Genomic DNA, 14590 nt, shown 5'->3' on the forward strand with positions numbered 1-14590 from the left:
TAATTTTGTAAGTTTGATAGATATTACCCAAACACTTATTTCTCTTACTGTTTGTTTCCCTTTGCATTGTGTTTCCAATTGTATTGGACTGATTTCAAGATCTTGTGCAAGCTAAACAAGTTCACTTTGAGCTGCATCAACAAGTATTTTTGTTTTGCATGATTTATTTTTCTCCTATTAGTATTATCCTTTTACATGAAATCTTTTATGGTTCTTGTCACTGTGTAGTGTTACACAAACCTTAAAAGGTCTTATAATAAAAAACCCAGAGCCAGATATTGGGGTGAAACCTGAATGATCAGAGGGATAGAACAAGTCACAGCCAACCTCACCTTACCAACTCCTCAGCCTCCAGAGAGAGCTACTTCCTGTATACTCATGCCTATATACCTTTCTGTGCCCTGCCATATTATTTCCTCTCTCTGTCCAGCTACATCACTTCTTCCTTCTGCCCAACTCTATCACTTCCTATCTGTCTATACAGACCCCCAGACCTCTAGGGTTAAACAGTTCTGAGATTAAAGGCATGTGCCACCACTCCTGGCTCTGTTCCTGGTGTGGCCTTGAACTCACAGAGATCTGGATGAATCTCTGCCTCAAGAATGCTAGGATAAAAAGTGTGTGCCACCACTGTTTGACCTCTATGTTTAATATAGTGCCTGGCTTTTCTCTTTGATTCCCAAGCAAGCTTTATTTGTTAGAGCACAAATAAAGGATCACCACAGTGTAGATATGCATACTCTTTTAATTTCAGATTTTTAGGATATTTATTCACTGCCAATTTGGCCTTAAGAATAGAATTTGTGAATTTTTGAATAGAATGAGGAAATTTAAAGGATTGGAGTATGGCCTTGTAATCACCAGCTGCAATGAGAATCATTTTTTTTTTTTTTTTACAGAGGAACCCAAATGGATCTACTGTAGTAAGTAACAGACTTCTACTCTTTTCTTAATGCAGATAACTAGAAAGTAGATAGAACAGCTATTTATTGTCACCAGTAATGTAAAAAAATATTTCAGATCAACTGTATTGAATTTACGTGGGTGATATGAGAAATTACCAAAAGTACTTACTGTATATGTGTGGCTTATTAAAACAGGGTTTTCTTGAGAATACATTGGTCTAAAAAATTAAACCAGTTCTTTTTGTATGAGAAAAACATTTTTTTCTCCCTACAATCCTTTCACAACATTATGAAGACTTTTTCTTGGATGCCTCTGAGTAGGTAGTGTAGAAAAATGCATAAAGAATATAACTCAGAGTATTATAATGAAATGGGAATTTGAGGGCCACCACTATACGAGAGAAATGAGTATTATAAAAAACAAAGAAATCAATCTCAAGCTAGTTACCTGGTTGGGTTTATCAGCAAGACCAAAACTTCTCTTCTTGACAATGGATCTGAACTTTGTAAAAAGACAATGGTGTATTTCTCAGCATTTAATCAAGTAAGTAGTCTCATGTGAAACCCATCATTTACTCTCTCAATTCTTCTCTATTATGTGTCAGTTTTGTATCTTTAATATGAACCTGAATAAACTCATGTAAGGACTCCTCCAAGATACTAATGGCTTCAATGGCTCTCACAATTTCTCTACTCTTTTCATCTGTCTATTCCGAGCCACTCACTGCTCATTAGACTTCAGTAGACCTCTCAGATAAAGGTTTTTCTTCCTGGACATTTTGCTACATTACTGCCAACACTACCATTTGACATTCAGGCAGCTGACTTATACTTGATAGATTTTTCAGCACACATTAGAACTCCAGTTTGCTGCAGGATTTTTTTTTTTTATTGAATAGTTCTGATATGAGGACCAATAGTGTGTGTCTTTAATAGATTTTCAGGTGATGCTGCTTCTAGGCAAAGAACTATGTTTTGAAAATCACTGCTCTTTCCAGTGAACTGAAAGTCATGACTATAGTCTGGGATAGTACAATTCCCACTGCAAACAAATTCTGGAGATTTACCTACACCCACAGAATATTGAAGTATATGTATATTTTAAAATTTTATGCCATACAGATAACATTACCTTTTGGAAAGAAAAAAATATAGTGATTTTTCTCATGCTGAAAGAAACAATGTGTTCAAAAAGTTTTTTGTTATTAAAGAAATCTTAAGGTTACTATTGTCAAATGAATCATTATTTTCAACAATGTAGAGCATTTAAAACAACATAAAAAAGCAGTATTGAAAGCAAGCTCACTTTCTCTCAGTTAAGAAGATTCTATTTTATCCACACACACAAATCCTATAATAGGCATTCAAAACTAGGCAGGTCCATGTTGAAAGCAAAACAAGTGCTCTTTTCTTATTCCATTTCTTTGCCACTTTTCCTGACATTTAGGCACATAGACATGATATTTAGTTTTGCTTTGAGATAATTATATCCCAATGTCTACAGTCATAATTTAGTATGACTAATAATCAACTGACTGAACATTGAATTTTCTAAGTGTTAACTAATTTTACCTCTAGTTATGTATGATATGTGTTGTAATTGTTGATAATCATATGACTGTTGTCTTTATCTTTACCCCATTTGGGGAAATATAAGGTATTACATTTTTACACTTACTAGTATCTATACGTTGGCAGTAGAACCAACACAATTTAATTTTTATGATATTACCTACATAATATTGTGCATGATTTATGATCTTTAACTTTATAAAATTATCACAAGACAACCTGTACCAATTACTGAGAAGGTAGAAAGTGTATCATCCATTTTATAGATAAAAACATAGGGACCCGTTATATGTTTTGTCATTCATACAGATATGCATTTTAATTTTATTGTCAATGATCTTTAAATTTCACCCTATTCTCAATATACAGTTGAAAACAAACAACAAAATTCAAATCATGGCCTTAGACTGCTGAATGAAATTCTCACTGTTTTGCTAAAATTTATTCACTGTTTTGTGTTCTCAAAAGTCTAAAGGCTAGTTAATTTTAATGTGTGATATTTCTATTTATTTGAAATATTTTTTTTACAATATAGTACATTTTTTAAAAGTCTAAAACAGTGGGAGGAAGTATAGGACACTTTTAATTACAACATTTTCCCTGAAGGTATCTGAGTTTAAACAAAAATAAAACATAGCTCTAATACCAAAATTAATGACTTGATCTTACTGATTTCAAAGCAGTTTTACAGAGATGTTAGATTATGCATTTCTTATTTATAAGTCAGTAATTTTTCAATTTGATTTCTATTTTCCTTTTTAGAACTTAAAAGGAAGTAATACATAAAACCTGAATATTATACATTTAATGTCACAACATGATTTTACTTATGTATATATTGTTCAAGGTTTAAATAAAGTTAAGCTGGGCTTTATATACAGCTTAGTCAGTGGTAGAACAATTCTTCAGCATGTGGGACGGGAATTTGTGTTCCATCCATATCTCACACAAATGAATGAAAAATGAGGTTAACCATAACTACCTCTTTATAGATTTCTACTTTATGGTAAAACTTTTTAAATGCTCTTGTTTAACATTTTATAATATATATTATTTCATTTCTATCAATATCATGCTGTTTTTTAAATTGAAATAAACTCCGTGTATCCATCACTTTTACATATATATTGAGTATTCACTAGTCAAATTTCCTATTTTTCCAGTAGAGGAAACTACCAATCAATTTGTATAGCATTTGTGTAATCTGAAATCACAAGTTATATTGGACTTCTCAACTGCAAAGGAGAAGCAGAGAAAATGTGATTGTAAGTCATATCAAATACCAGTCTTCCACTTCATATCTAGTCTCTGTCAAATTCCCTTAGCAATCCTAAACAATATATCCTTTCACCGTCTTTCTGAAAAATAATGAGTTTCATAAGTTGTGTCTGCTTTTGCTTAGTCAGATAAGGAATATCCGCTGGGGCACTGTATGAGGAAATCAGTGATACTTGTTTACAAATAGGCATATATTTTAAGGAACATGAGTTGAATTTTAGAACTATTTTATAGAGAGGGATTTGCTGCCTAATGCCTATATTATGGGTAAAGCACCATTTTAATATTAAAACACCTACAAATATCCATCACATATTTTAATCCAACAATTCATACTTCTCAATAATTTTATGAATCAATTGTATTCTAAATCTTATTCTATTAGTAATGTCAATTTGTACATTTTATTATATTCTTCACAAGATTTATATTTTCAAAATGATATTTGATTCAGTTTCCATGGAAAAAGCTGCAATCAGGTGCATAAATGGGACTCCTGAGAATAAATTATGTGGCATCTTCTATAACTAAAAAAATATCATAGAACAAAAATTTAAAGTAACATTTGATTTTCCTATGAATCACATATATAGATACAAAATATAATTATGTTTATTACATTTTTATGTCCCTGTAATGCTTCATTCAGCTATGTACATTTTTTGTTCATGAAACTTCTGATAACATTAGGTATCAGGGTTAATGGTCCAGTTTAATTACTCAGTTTCTGGATAATAGAGATGTTTGGCAACCATTTTCATTAAAAGTTAAGGGAGACAACAATGAATCCTCTAAGAAACTATGCTTAAGAATCATCAAATTAAATTACACCAGGTAGTTTAGAATTGCTTCTTTCACTAATTAGAAAATTATGTTTGCAATACATTGACTCAAAATGTTTGCTTTTTGTGATAAATGTGTCTACTTCTTTTTCATAGATATTGGCTTTAACTGTGAGTAAGGAAGATCTAAACACCTAATTTATAGAAATCAGGCAAATAAAGAAAGCTGTTGTATTTTTACAAAAGATGGAAATTTTTCTTAAAATATAGTGGTATCTCAAAAGGAGAGTAAAGTAAATTTGATAGGGAGGCAATGAATATAAAGTAAGGCAATGCCTACAATATGCATTAGAGTTTAATAGTAAAGAACTAATATACTCAACTGAACAGAAAAGCACTTAGAAATTAACATAATGCAAACGGCCTTTTAGTATAGTAATCCCATTTGACAATCCATTGAATGCAGAACACCTTACTCCATGATGAATATTTCCACTAAAAGATTAAAAGGAATTTATATTTTTTACAAAAATTTGTCTCAGCACATCTAATAATGTAGTTTGGTGTTTGCCAGGAAGCTAATTTGTTTGTCTGGTTAATTTTTCTTTACTCTTGAAAATGTAGATGGAGTCACAATTTGAAATGCCCCTTATATACCATACATTAAGTATTTATGACTAATGGCATATGTACCAAACATTAGGAAGAAAAATGCTACAAAATAAGTGTCATGATTTCACAATGCTGTTAATATGATTGATGTAACATATGGTGTATATTAGAGTAGAAAATAAAACTTAAATCACATTAGTCTCTGTTTACTAAATAAAGTCAAGTAGGTATTCCTTTAAAAAATAAGTTTTACATCATCAATGTCTGTACTTTTTATTCTTGCAAAATGGCTTTGTTTAAAAAAAGAAACAAGAGGAAATATAGAAGACAATGGGAGGGTGGAAGGAAGGGGGAGATAGGAAGGAAAGAGAAAGAAGAGAGAGAAAGGAAGAGAGACAGGGACAGAGAAAGGGAGATAGGGACAGAGACAGGGGAGACAGAGAGTGTGGGTGAGAAAAAGAGAATTAACTTTGTTAAAATAGTACACCAAATTCTCAGGATCCACTGTGAACAATGGAAATGCAGTCTTATTTAGCATTAAATTTGCAATCAATAGATATTTATTAATTATGCAATTTATTGAAAAGATCTGGGACTGTTACTAACATTGAGACCCTATCGTGTTAGAAGTTACAAAATGTGGCGGTCTAATCTAGCCTTTGACACAAAGAGAAGTTTTCCTAAGAAACTCACATTGAATCTGAAAATTCAACAAAAAGAAAAGAAAACTGGATGAAATAAGTGAGGATAACATGGCAGGGGATAATTTTAGATAGAGTATCTCACATGTGCAAAGGCCCTGGGAAAAAAAGCCAAGGCATGTGATATAAGAGCCAGAGGTGACAAAGGAAACAAGAAAACAGGGCCCTCTAAATGCACATGAGCAAACTTGTATGAGCTCACAGAGACTGAAGCATGTACAGTGACTGCATGCATCTGCAGCAGGTCCTCTATGCATATATGATAGCTTACAGTTTAGTGATTTTATGGCATTCTTGAGTGGTAAATGAGTGGACCACTGACTCTTGGGACTTCTTTTGAGCTCTTTCTTACTGTTGGGTTTTTTTTTTTTATTCAACTCCAATGTGCTAGTTTTTATTTTATCTTACATTTTATTTTATTACTGTCCCTTAGAAGCCTGTTTGCTTTCTAGTGGGAGACAGAAACGAAGTGGATCTAAGTGGAAGGGGAGGTGGGGAGCAACTGTGAGGAGTAGACAGGTGTGAAGCTGTAATCAGGATACATTATATGAGAAACACAAATCTCTCGTGTATATTTTTAAGATATAGGTTTGAATACTGAGTGATCAACTAACAGATCCGTGTCATGACTAGATGCAGTTGCAATGACTGTGGTGATTATTTCTTCTTGTACCATGAAGGAAGTAGTAAAACAGAAAACTAAAGATCTAAGGGTGACTCCAGAAGCTCTAGATTCTTCATGCCATGTATTGACAGTAAAACTGAAGTCAATGGAATATTGTATCATGGTATCCTTTAAAACAGAATATATTAAATGTCTCATTTATTCCAATAGTAATTAAAGAACTTTACCTGCTCTCCTGGAATTATCTTGTGTCTTCTTTTTAAAAATATTTTCCTTTTTAATTCATTCTTCTCTCACATATTACATGCCAACTGCAGTTTCCCCTCCATCCTCTCTTAGTCCCCTTCCCACCTCCCTTCCCTCCCAGATTCACTCCCCCTCCTTTCCCTTCAGAAAAGGGCAGGCCTCCAGGGGATATCAGCCAAAACCAGTATTACAAGTTATGGGAAGATTAGGCCCAAGCCCTCATACTGAGACTGGATGAGGTAACCCAGTAGAAGGAAAAAAGTGTCTCAAAAGCAGGCAGAAGGTTCACAGACAATCCTTGCTCCCACTGTTAGTAGTCCCACTAGAAGACCAAGGGGCACAACCATAACATATATATTCAGAGGACCTAGGTCAGACTATGCAGGCTCTCTAATTGGGGGTTCTATCTCTGTGAACCCCTATGAGCCCTGCTTAATTGATTCTGTGCACTGTTTTGTGTGGTGTCCTTGCCTTCTTCCACAGGATTCCCAGAGCTCCACCTAATGTTTGGTTGTGGGTCTCTGCATCAGTTCTACTACCAATAAATTATAGAACCGATGACTCATGTTAAACTGAACTGAAAATCTCTATGTAGGTTCAAATTTAGTTTTGCATATGGACCGTGTGTAAGGTTATTTTTATATAGAGACAATATCTAGTGGTAAAATACCACATGCCTAAGTAATATTCTATAGGCACTTTAAAAATGTAAGTAGAAAGTCAGTAAATCCTTTGAAACATCATCAAGCTGTGAGGGTATCAACAATTCTAACACAGGGCTTGGGGTGCTGCTTAATGGTAGAACACTTGCCTTGAATGCCCATAACCCTTGGTTAAGTCCCTAGCATAACAACAACAACAACAACAACAACAACAATAACAACAACAGTCCTTCAGTTATTGAGGTTATATCATGTTATATAGAAAGTTCCTCTTCAGAGTGTACATTGCCATTGCTTGTTACTTAAATTTTCCTCTAAGGTTGAATAGTTCAACGTATGGTCCTCATCTGATGGTGCTATCTGATAACAATGGAAACTGTAGGATGCAAGTTCCAGTTGGAAAAATAGGGTCACTAGACATATGTGCTTGGAGGATAGCTTGTCCCTAGCCTTTTCCTCTTTTTTCGCTCTGCTTTCTGCTTCCATGGACTATGCTGCCCCACAAACATACATCCTTCCTCTGTGAGCTTCTCCCTCACTACAGACCTCCAAGCAATGCAGTCAAGAGCCAATGGTTGAAAAATCCCGAAATCGGGCCAAAATATATATTTGCAACCTTAAGTTGATTTTTTTCAAGGATTTCGAGACAGAAACCATGTGTTGACTAGTAGTACCTTTTTACTTTTCTATTTTAGGTCCTAAAATATATGATAGTTATTAAATATGAATTAAACTGACATTAAGCACAAATTCTCTTGTGGCCAAAAGCAAGCTATAAAATGTTCAAGTGTCGTAATGCAGCATAGGAGAAATCATTGTGATGGACAAGATGTCTTTTGGTTTGGTTTGTGTGTTGATCACCTAGGTACCTTTACAAAGTATGTTATATAATATATGAATTTAGTTACTACCATTCCTCAAAAAAATAAAAATAAATAAAGTATTTACATGGATAATTTCCAAGGCTCTGTTCGTATAATCCTTGAAAATGTAATCACTCAAAAGAATGGTGACTTTTTAGTAAAAACAGGATGCAAGTATCCTGGAAAGTTTGATAACAGTATTGTATTGCAAGTAGCTGTATTGGTAAAGAAAGTAATATGAATGGGACACTTTTGAGCAAAGATACTGAGAATATTGAGCTAACTGTAAATTTCAGATGTTACACCCTGTTGTTGTAGAAATAGCTCAGCAGTTCAGTTCCCCGCACCCAGGTGAGGCAGCTCACAACTTCCTGTAACTCCAGATCCAAGAGACCTGGTAACCTCTTCTGGCCTCCATGGGCACCTGCACATATATAACATACAGTCACACAAATACTCAAACATACACAGCTAAAAGTAAAAATAATACCTTTAAAATTTTATATCCCGAAGACTTATATATTGTTAAAAACTCCAGTTAGAGGCTGTGCATGTATACATTGTGAAAAACTGGTAATTGAAATTCTGTGCTGAACCATGTTTATGCTCAGTTGTAGAGATTCTGACATTATACTACTGAGGAAGGAAATGGAATTGCTTACTGTGGGTGTTGTTTTCTAATATACATATGTATATTTATGCATACATACATTACTCACAGGTACATGTAATGGTGTATAATGAAATTATTTTTTCATAATGAACAATGCAGGACTTGAAAGAATAAAACAATCTATGTATTTGAAAACAGTCAGCTGATTTAATGTGACAGAATCTAATGTATATTTAAACTAAATCATAATGCAAAGAATACACAGCATTAGTGTGGTAGTTTGAATTGAGAGTGGCCCCAGTTAGTTGAACTGGTTTTGTTTTGATTTGTTTTTTCTTTTGGTTTTTTGAGACAAGGTTTCTCTGTGTAGTTTTTGTCCCTGTCCTGGATCTTGCTCTGTAGGCCAGGCTGGCCTCGAACTCACAGAGATCTGCCTGGCTCTTTCTCCCAAGTGCTGGGATTAAAGGTATGTGCCACCACTACCGGGCTAGTTGAACTGTTAGAAAGCATTAGGAGGTATAGACTTATTGGAGGAAGTGTGTCACTGAGACTGAGTTTAGAGTTTTCAAAATCCCACACTAGGGCAAGTCTCTCTCTCTGTATCTCTCTGTCTCTTTCTCTGTCTCTGTACATCTCTCTGTCTCTGTCTCTGTCTGTCTCTGTTTCTCTCTCTGTATCTCCCTGTCTGTCTCTGTATATCTCTCTGTCTGTCCCTGTCTCTGTCTGTCTCTCTCTCTGTGTCACTCTCTCTGCCTGCAATTGGCTGGTCAGATGTGAGCTCTCACCTATTACTCCAGCACAGTGCCTATCTGCATGCCTGCCACTATGTTCCCACCACGTTGATCATGGACTAGCCATCTGAAACTGTTGGCAAGTCACCAATTAATTTCTTTTTAAAAGTCGCCTTGGCCATGGTGACGCCTCACAGCAGTAGAGCAGTAATTAAGAAAATTAGCTTACCATGAATACAATTTACCTTTTTTATTTCAAATTCACTATGTAATATGAAAGCTGCTTATGATATGGAGACATGATAGAACATAGTTATGATTGTATACTTTGGGCTAAATAACATTAGTACTTATCTAGTAATAATGAGATCAAAAGTAGAATTATACACTCTACCATCTAACAAGTCAAAAATACCTTCTACTCATCTACCCACTTATTCATTTTACATGAAATTTTCTCAGTGTTCATATTTTCATATAATGAAAATACTGTTACCTCAACATTATAAGTTTCAAACATGTATATTTTTATGTAGACATTAGTGGTTTGCATCTGGAGACAGATGAATAGTAAACATTTGCTTGATGTGGATAAACCTCTAAATACAATTGCAGAGATTTATTGGAACCATATAGACACATGATCCCTGCACCAATACTTCCTTCTAGACACAAGTATTAGAAAACAAGATCAAAAACATTCCAAGACAGTTTTCTTTAGTGATATGTTTTATCAGAAAGTTCACAGGGTTAGCTGAACATATTTATGCATACATTCAAATTTATGAAAATTCAATTTTCCAAATTACTACAGGAACAGAAAAGGCCAGATTTCCCATTAGTTTTTCCCAGCATTTGGTTTAATTTGCTTGTGTTAGTTTGTTATCTCTTTTCTCAGATTGATTCCACTTTTACCATGTCCCTCAATTTTATCTTCTCCCTGATTCTACTCTCAAAGTCCTAGTTCAGAAACCTTATTACCTCTCACCTGTATTATTGTAATTGCCTCCAGAGTTATCTCTCCACTTGCAGTGTTGACCTGCAATCTATAAATTGCTCCTAAATGAATTGCCTAGAGTTCAACTTGATCACATTGCCCCCAGCCAGAATGTCTCTCCAAGCTGACTCTATCAAATTAACAACTCTTCTTTATATGGAAAAGTCTTCAAAAGCATTGCTATACAAAGTGTGTCCTGCATAACAAAATAACCAGCAGTACCTGGGGACTTGTTGGAAATACAAACTCTTAAACCTCAACCCAGATTTCTAGCACACTTGAGAGGATTCCTACAGGACTATGCCAGTGCCTTTCTACCCTTACTCCTTTTATCTTTGCCAAAATGTAGAAATAATTGTTTCCTGAAAATACTTTACTGACTTAATAAGTTATAGAAATTATAATACCCCACATAATGGCATTTGGGTTTGTAACTGTTGTTTCTACTACAATATTGTTATGTTCTTTGAGTTAGACATAGCTGATTATTTGTCTTTGCTTTCTCAGTGAGAGGACATGAAAAACAAAGCATCCACTTTCTGGATAACTGCATGATATGATCTATAGGAAAATACAAAAATTCAGACTTGATTTGTATTCATTTTAAACTATTTTAAGCTGTTTTGTAGGCAGGGTATTGCTGTGAAACTCTGACTGGGCTGGAAATTTCAAATTAGGTCTTAGTGACATCGAACTTCTGACGATAACTTCTAGCTCTGCCTCCTGAGGGATGTGCACATACGGTGGCTTTGAGTTTTCAATATACACTAGATCTTAATACAGAAATGTATAGTTTAATTAACACACAGTTTGATTATTTTAAGACATGTGTCTAGTTATTGAGATATCCTCTCAAATATTTGCCAGATAATATTGGGTGACAAAAAATGTCTCCAGACAACTGCTTGACACAGATGACCATGACAACCTTCAAAGGAAAGTAAAAAAGGGAGAAAGAAACTGAAACATTACAACCATTTCCATTACAGCTTGAAGAATGCTTGATGTAGGTGTGAGAGTGTTTCATTTCCTTAAATGTTTCCATGTTTGGGGACTGCAGCTGAAAACTTTTAAAGAAATTAATGTTTTTAGTTACTTATTTTAAAAGGAGTATTACCAGAGATGTCTGTGAAACTTGAACTGAGCAAGTTATTTTACCCATATATTGAAAAGTTTTACCCGTCATAAGCTATTATCATCAAACATGCAATCAGAATAAGATCATTTGTTAGATTATTATTCCTATTTTGAATACATTTATGAAATTATGTCTTTTATACAAACACACTCTCTTTGGTCAGTGTAAATGTTTTTTTTCAGGCTAAATATAATTCTACTTTTAGAGCCTCAACCACTTGTTAATGAAATGTGCATTATATTATTCTGTAATGTCTGGATTAACTTAAATTTGCATCTGGAATACAAGTTCCCTGAAGGAAGGGATTATGCCCATATTATTAAATGATATATCCATGGCCTTTGCCATAATTGGAACTTAGTGGACATTCCATAACATTTATTCTAAAGACAATGAAGAAATTAGACCATTAAAGTCATAATTTATAAAGGAAATTTGGTATCCTCTCAACATTAATATTTACCATCTATAAATAAATAAATTTCTTGTGTGAAGTTTGTTGTGAGGTGTGACTTTGTGGTATTCCTTGGCTCTCTGTTGCCAGGATACCTTTCTCTCCAAGCTGTAATGCTTACACTTGGTCTTGTGACTTGGATAGGTTCTCCTAGTGCCTCTGTTTCCCCTTGTGGTCTAAGCTACACTGGGACCCTATCCTTCATCTTCAGTCCAGCAGCAGCAGACTTACCTTCTGGCTTACTGATCGCTCAGCACCTCATCTACCAGCAGCAATTAGGTAAGTTTCCTCTTTGGTCAGTGTAAACGTTTCCCTGAGTCTGAGGACCTGACCATTGAGTGTCTGGCAACTCTCTGTACTCTTGGAGGCAGAGGTAACCCTAGCCACGATCTTTAAGGCTATGGCTGTCCCTCTTCACCTGACCTCATCCTCCCACCCTTGGAGCTGCAATCTTGCAGTTTCCTTGGGCCAAACCAGGCTATCATGCCCCTACCTACCCTCTTCTCCCACCTTTCCCCTGGAACTGCCCTTAATCCCACAGTTCCTTTAGGCACCCAGGGCTTCTGTGACCCCATTCCTGTACCCTTTCCTATAGATGAGACCCTTCTAGAGGTCTGTGTTCATTCTTTCCTTCTCACCTCTATGAAAGCCTTGGTACTAGGCACCAAGTCTCTCCGCTGGCTTAGCCAAGCTAAGCTCCTGACCCCCATTGAGTGTGATGACAACCCACTGAACATCTTGGTCCTCCTTTGTCCTCCTGGGTCCTGGGAGGCCCACAATTACAGGCTGCAGTGACATTTTCTTTCCCTTCTCTCATCCATCAGAACGTGTCAAGCATACCCTTATTCCCTCTCGGTATGCCTCTTAGAAAACCTCCAGCCTCTCCACCTAACACTGGACCTGAAGGGCCCTGAATTTATTCACTTTTGCAATCAATCTTGCCTTCAATACCCCTTAGATAATCAGTCCAAAGGGCCACCTAATGGCACCTTAGATCCTAATAGTATTTGGGACTTTACAAATACTGTGAGTGACGGGGGACATGGAAAGAGATTCCCCAGTCCCTATTTCTCTGCTCCAAGCCCTGTTTGTTTTTGGCTAGTCTCCCCTTCCCCACACACTGTGTAAATGTCCTGTCTTTTAAATTATAGTGGATAGATCTGTAAGTCTGTTGCAAAGTGGGAGCTAGGATGGAGATCTCGCAGGAAGGGAAGAAAGCAAAGGAGTAGGCCAGCTGTGCATGCATGCACCCTGCATGCACCCTGCACACACTCCTCACTGGCTGGTGCTTCTCTCAGCTCCCTCCTGGGGCATCCTTTGTCTATATGCAGGACCCAAACATGTCCTATCTCTAAGCCTTCTTTGTTCTCAGCTTACCAGATTCAGTTTTACAGGGACTCAGGTGTCTTTTAGAGATGAGTGGCATCAGACTGTTGTTTTATGCTGTCTCATTTGGATTAAAATCTGGCTCCAGAGTTAGGATATGGTTCCCCCCATTCTAGACCCAAGCATGCTTGTTTAAAGGTTCTTCCAAAATCTCTGTCCAGTATCAGGTGAGTCACTTGCTGTGTGACAGAGAAAGGAGAGAAAACAAAACAAAGGGACAGACTGTTCCCAATAGGACTATCACTACTCATCTCATACCCTTTGGCTTTGGTTTAACACTCTAAAAATTTTGCTAAGGTATAAATCTTATCTCAGATTTGTAAAACCATTGTGTCAACTTCTTGTAACTCGAGATTTATAAGTGTATTGGATATGATTAAAACTCTGTAAAATCTGTAACAAAAGGGTTAATTTAAAACTCATAACGCCAGGATGGATAGTTAAAAATCTATACACAGGTAATCTTAAAGGAAACATGTGGCTTGCTGCCACCTTAACTGCTGTCCCCGCACTGGGAGGGAGGTAGCCACGTGGCTGACAACCATCTCTGCTAGGGTTGGAAAGGATGGACTTTGCTATGTGACCTCACTCCCATCTTGATAAATGTGACCACATGAGGTAAACCATCCAAGGAAAAACAGCCCCACCTAGCTGTGAGGCCCAAACCAGATGATTCTTCCACTATTTTCAGTTACACTAACAAGCCTCAATCCACAGTCCCTTCCCTTCCTCTCCAGCCTCTCTGGTTTCCCTTTCTCCCACCTCAGCAATAGGCTGTCCATCTAGTCAGGGCTGAGGCAGTCCCTGACCAGGACCCTGAATGAAATTACAATACCTCAGGGAGCACCCTTCCTAGGGATCAATTTGTAACTTGCCTCCTAGCTGGTCACCCTTAAAGAGGTAAGTTATGAAAAATTCCAAGAGGTCATCCAGGACAAACATGATAACTCATCTCAATTCCTACTCACAAAGGCCCTCTTACAATATATTAATCTGGATCCTGAGACCCCAGATGGAAAACAACT

This window comes from Peromyscus eremicus, chromosome X, assembly GCF_949786415.1.
Source record: "Peromyscus eremicus chromosome X, PerEre_H2_v1, whole genome shotgun sequence".
In the NCBI taxonomy this organism is placed as follows: domain Eukaryota; kingdom Metazoa; phylum Chordata; class Mammalia; order Rodentia; family Cricetidae; genus Peromyscus; species Peromyscus eremicus.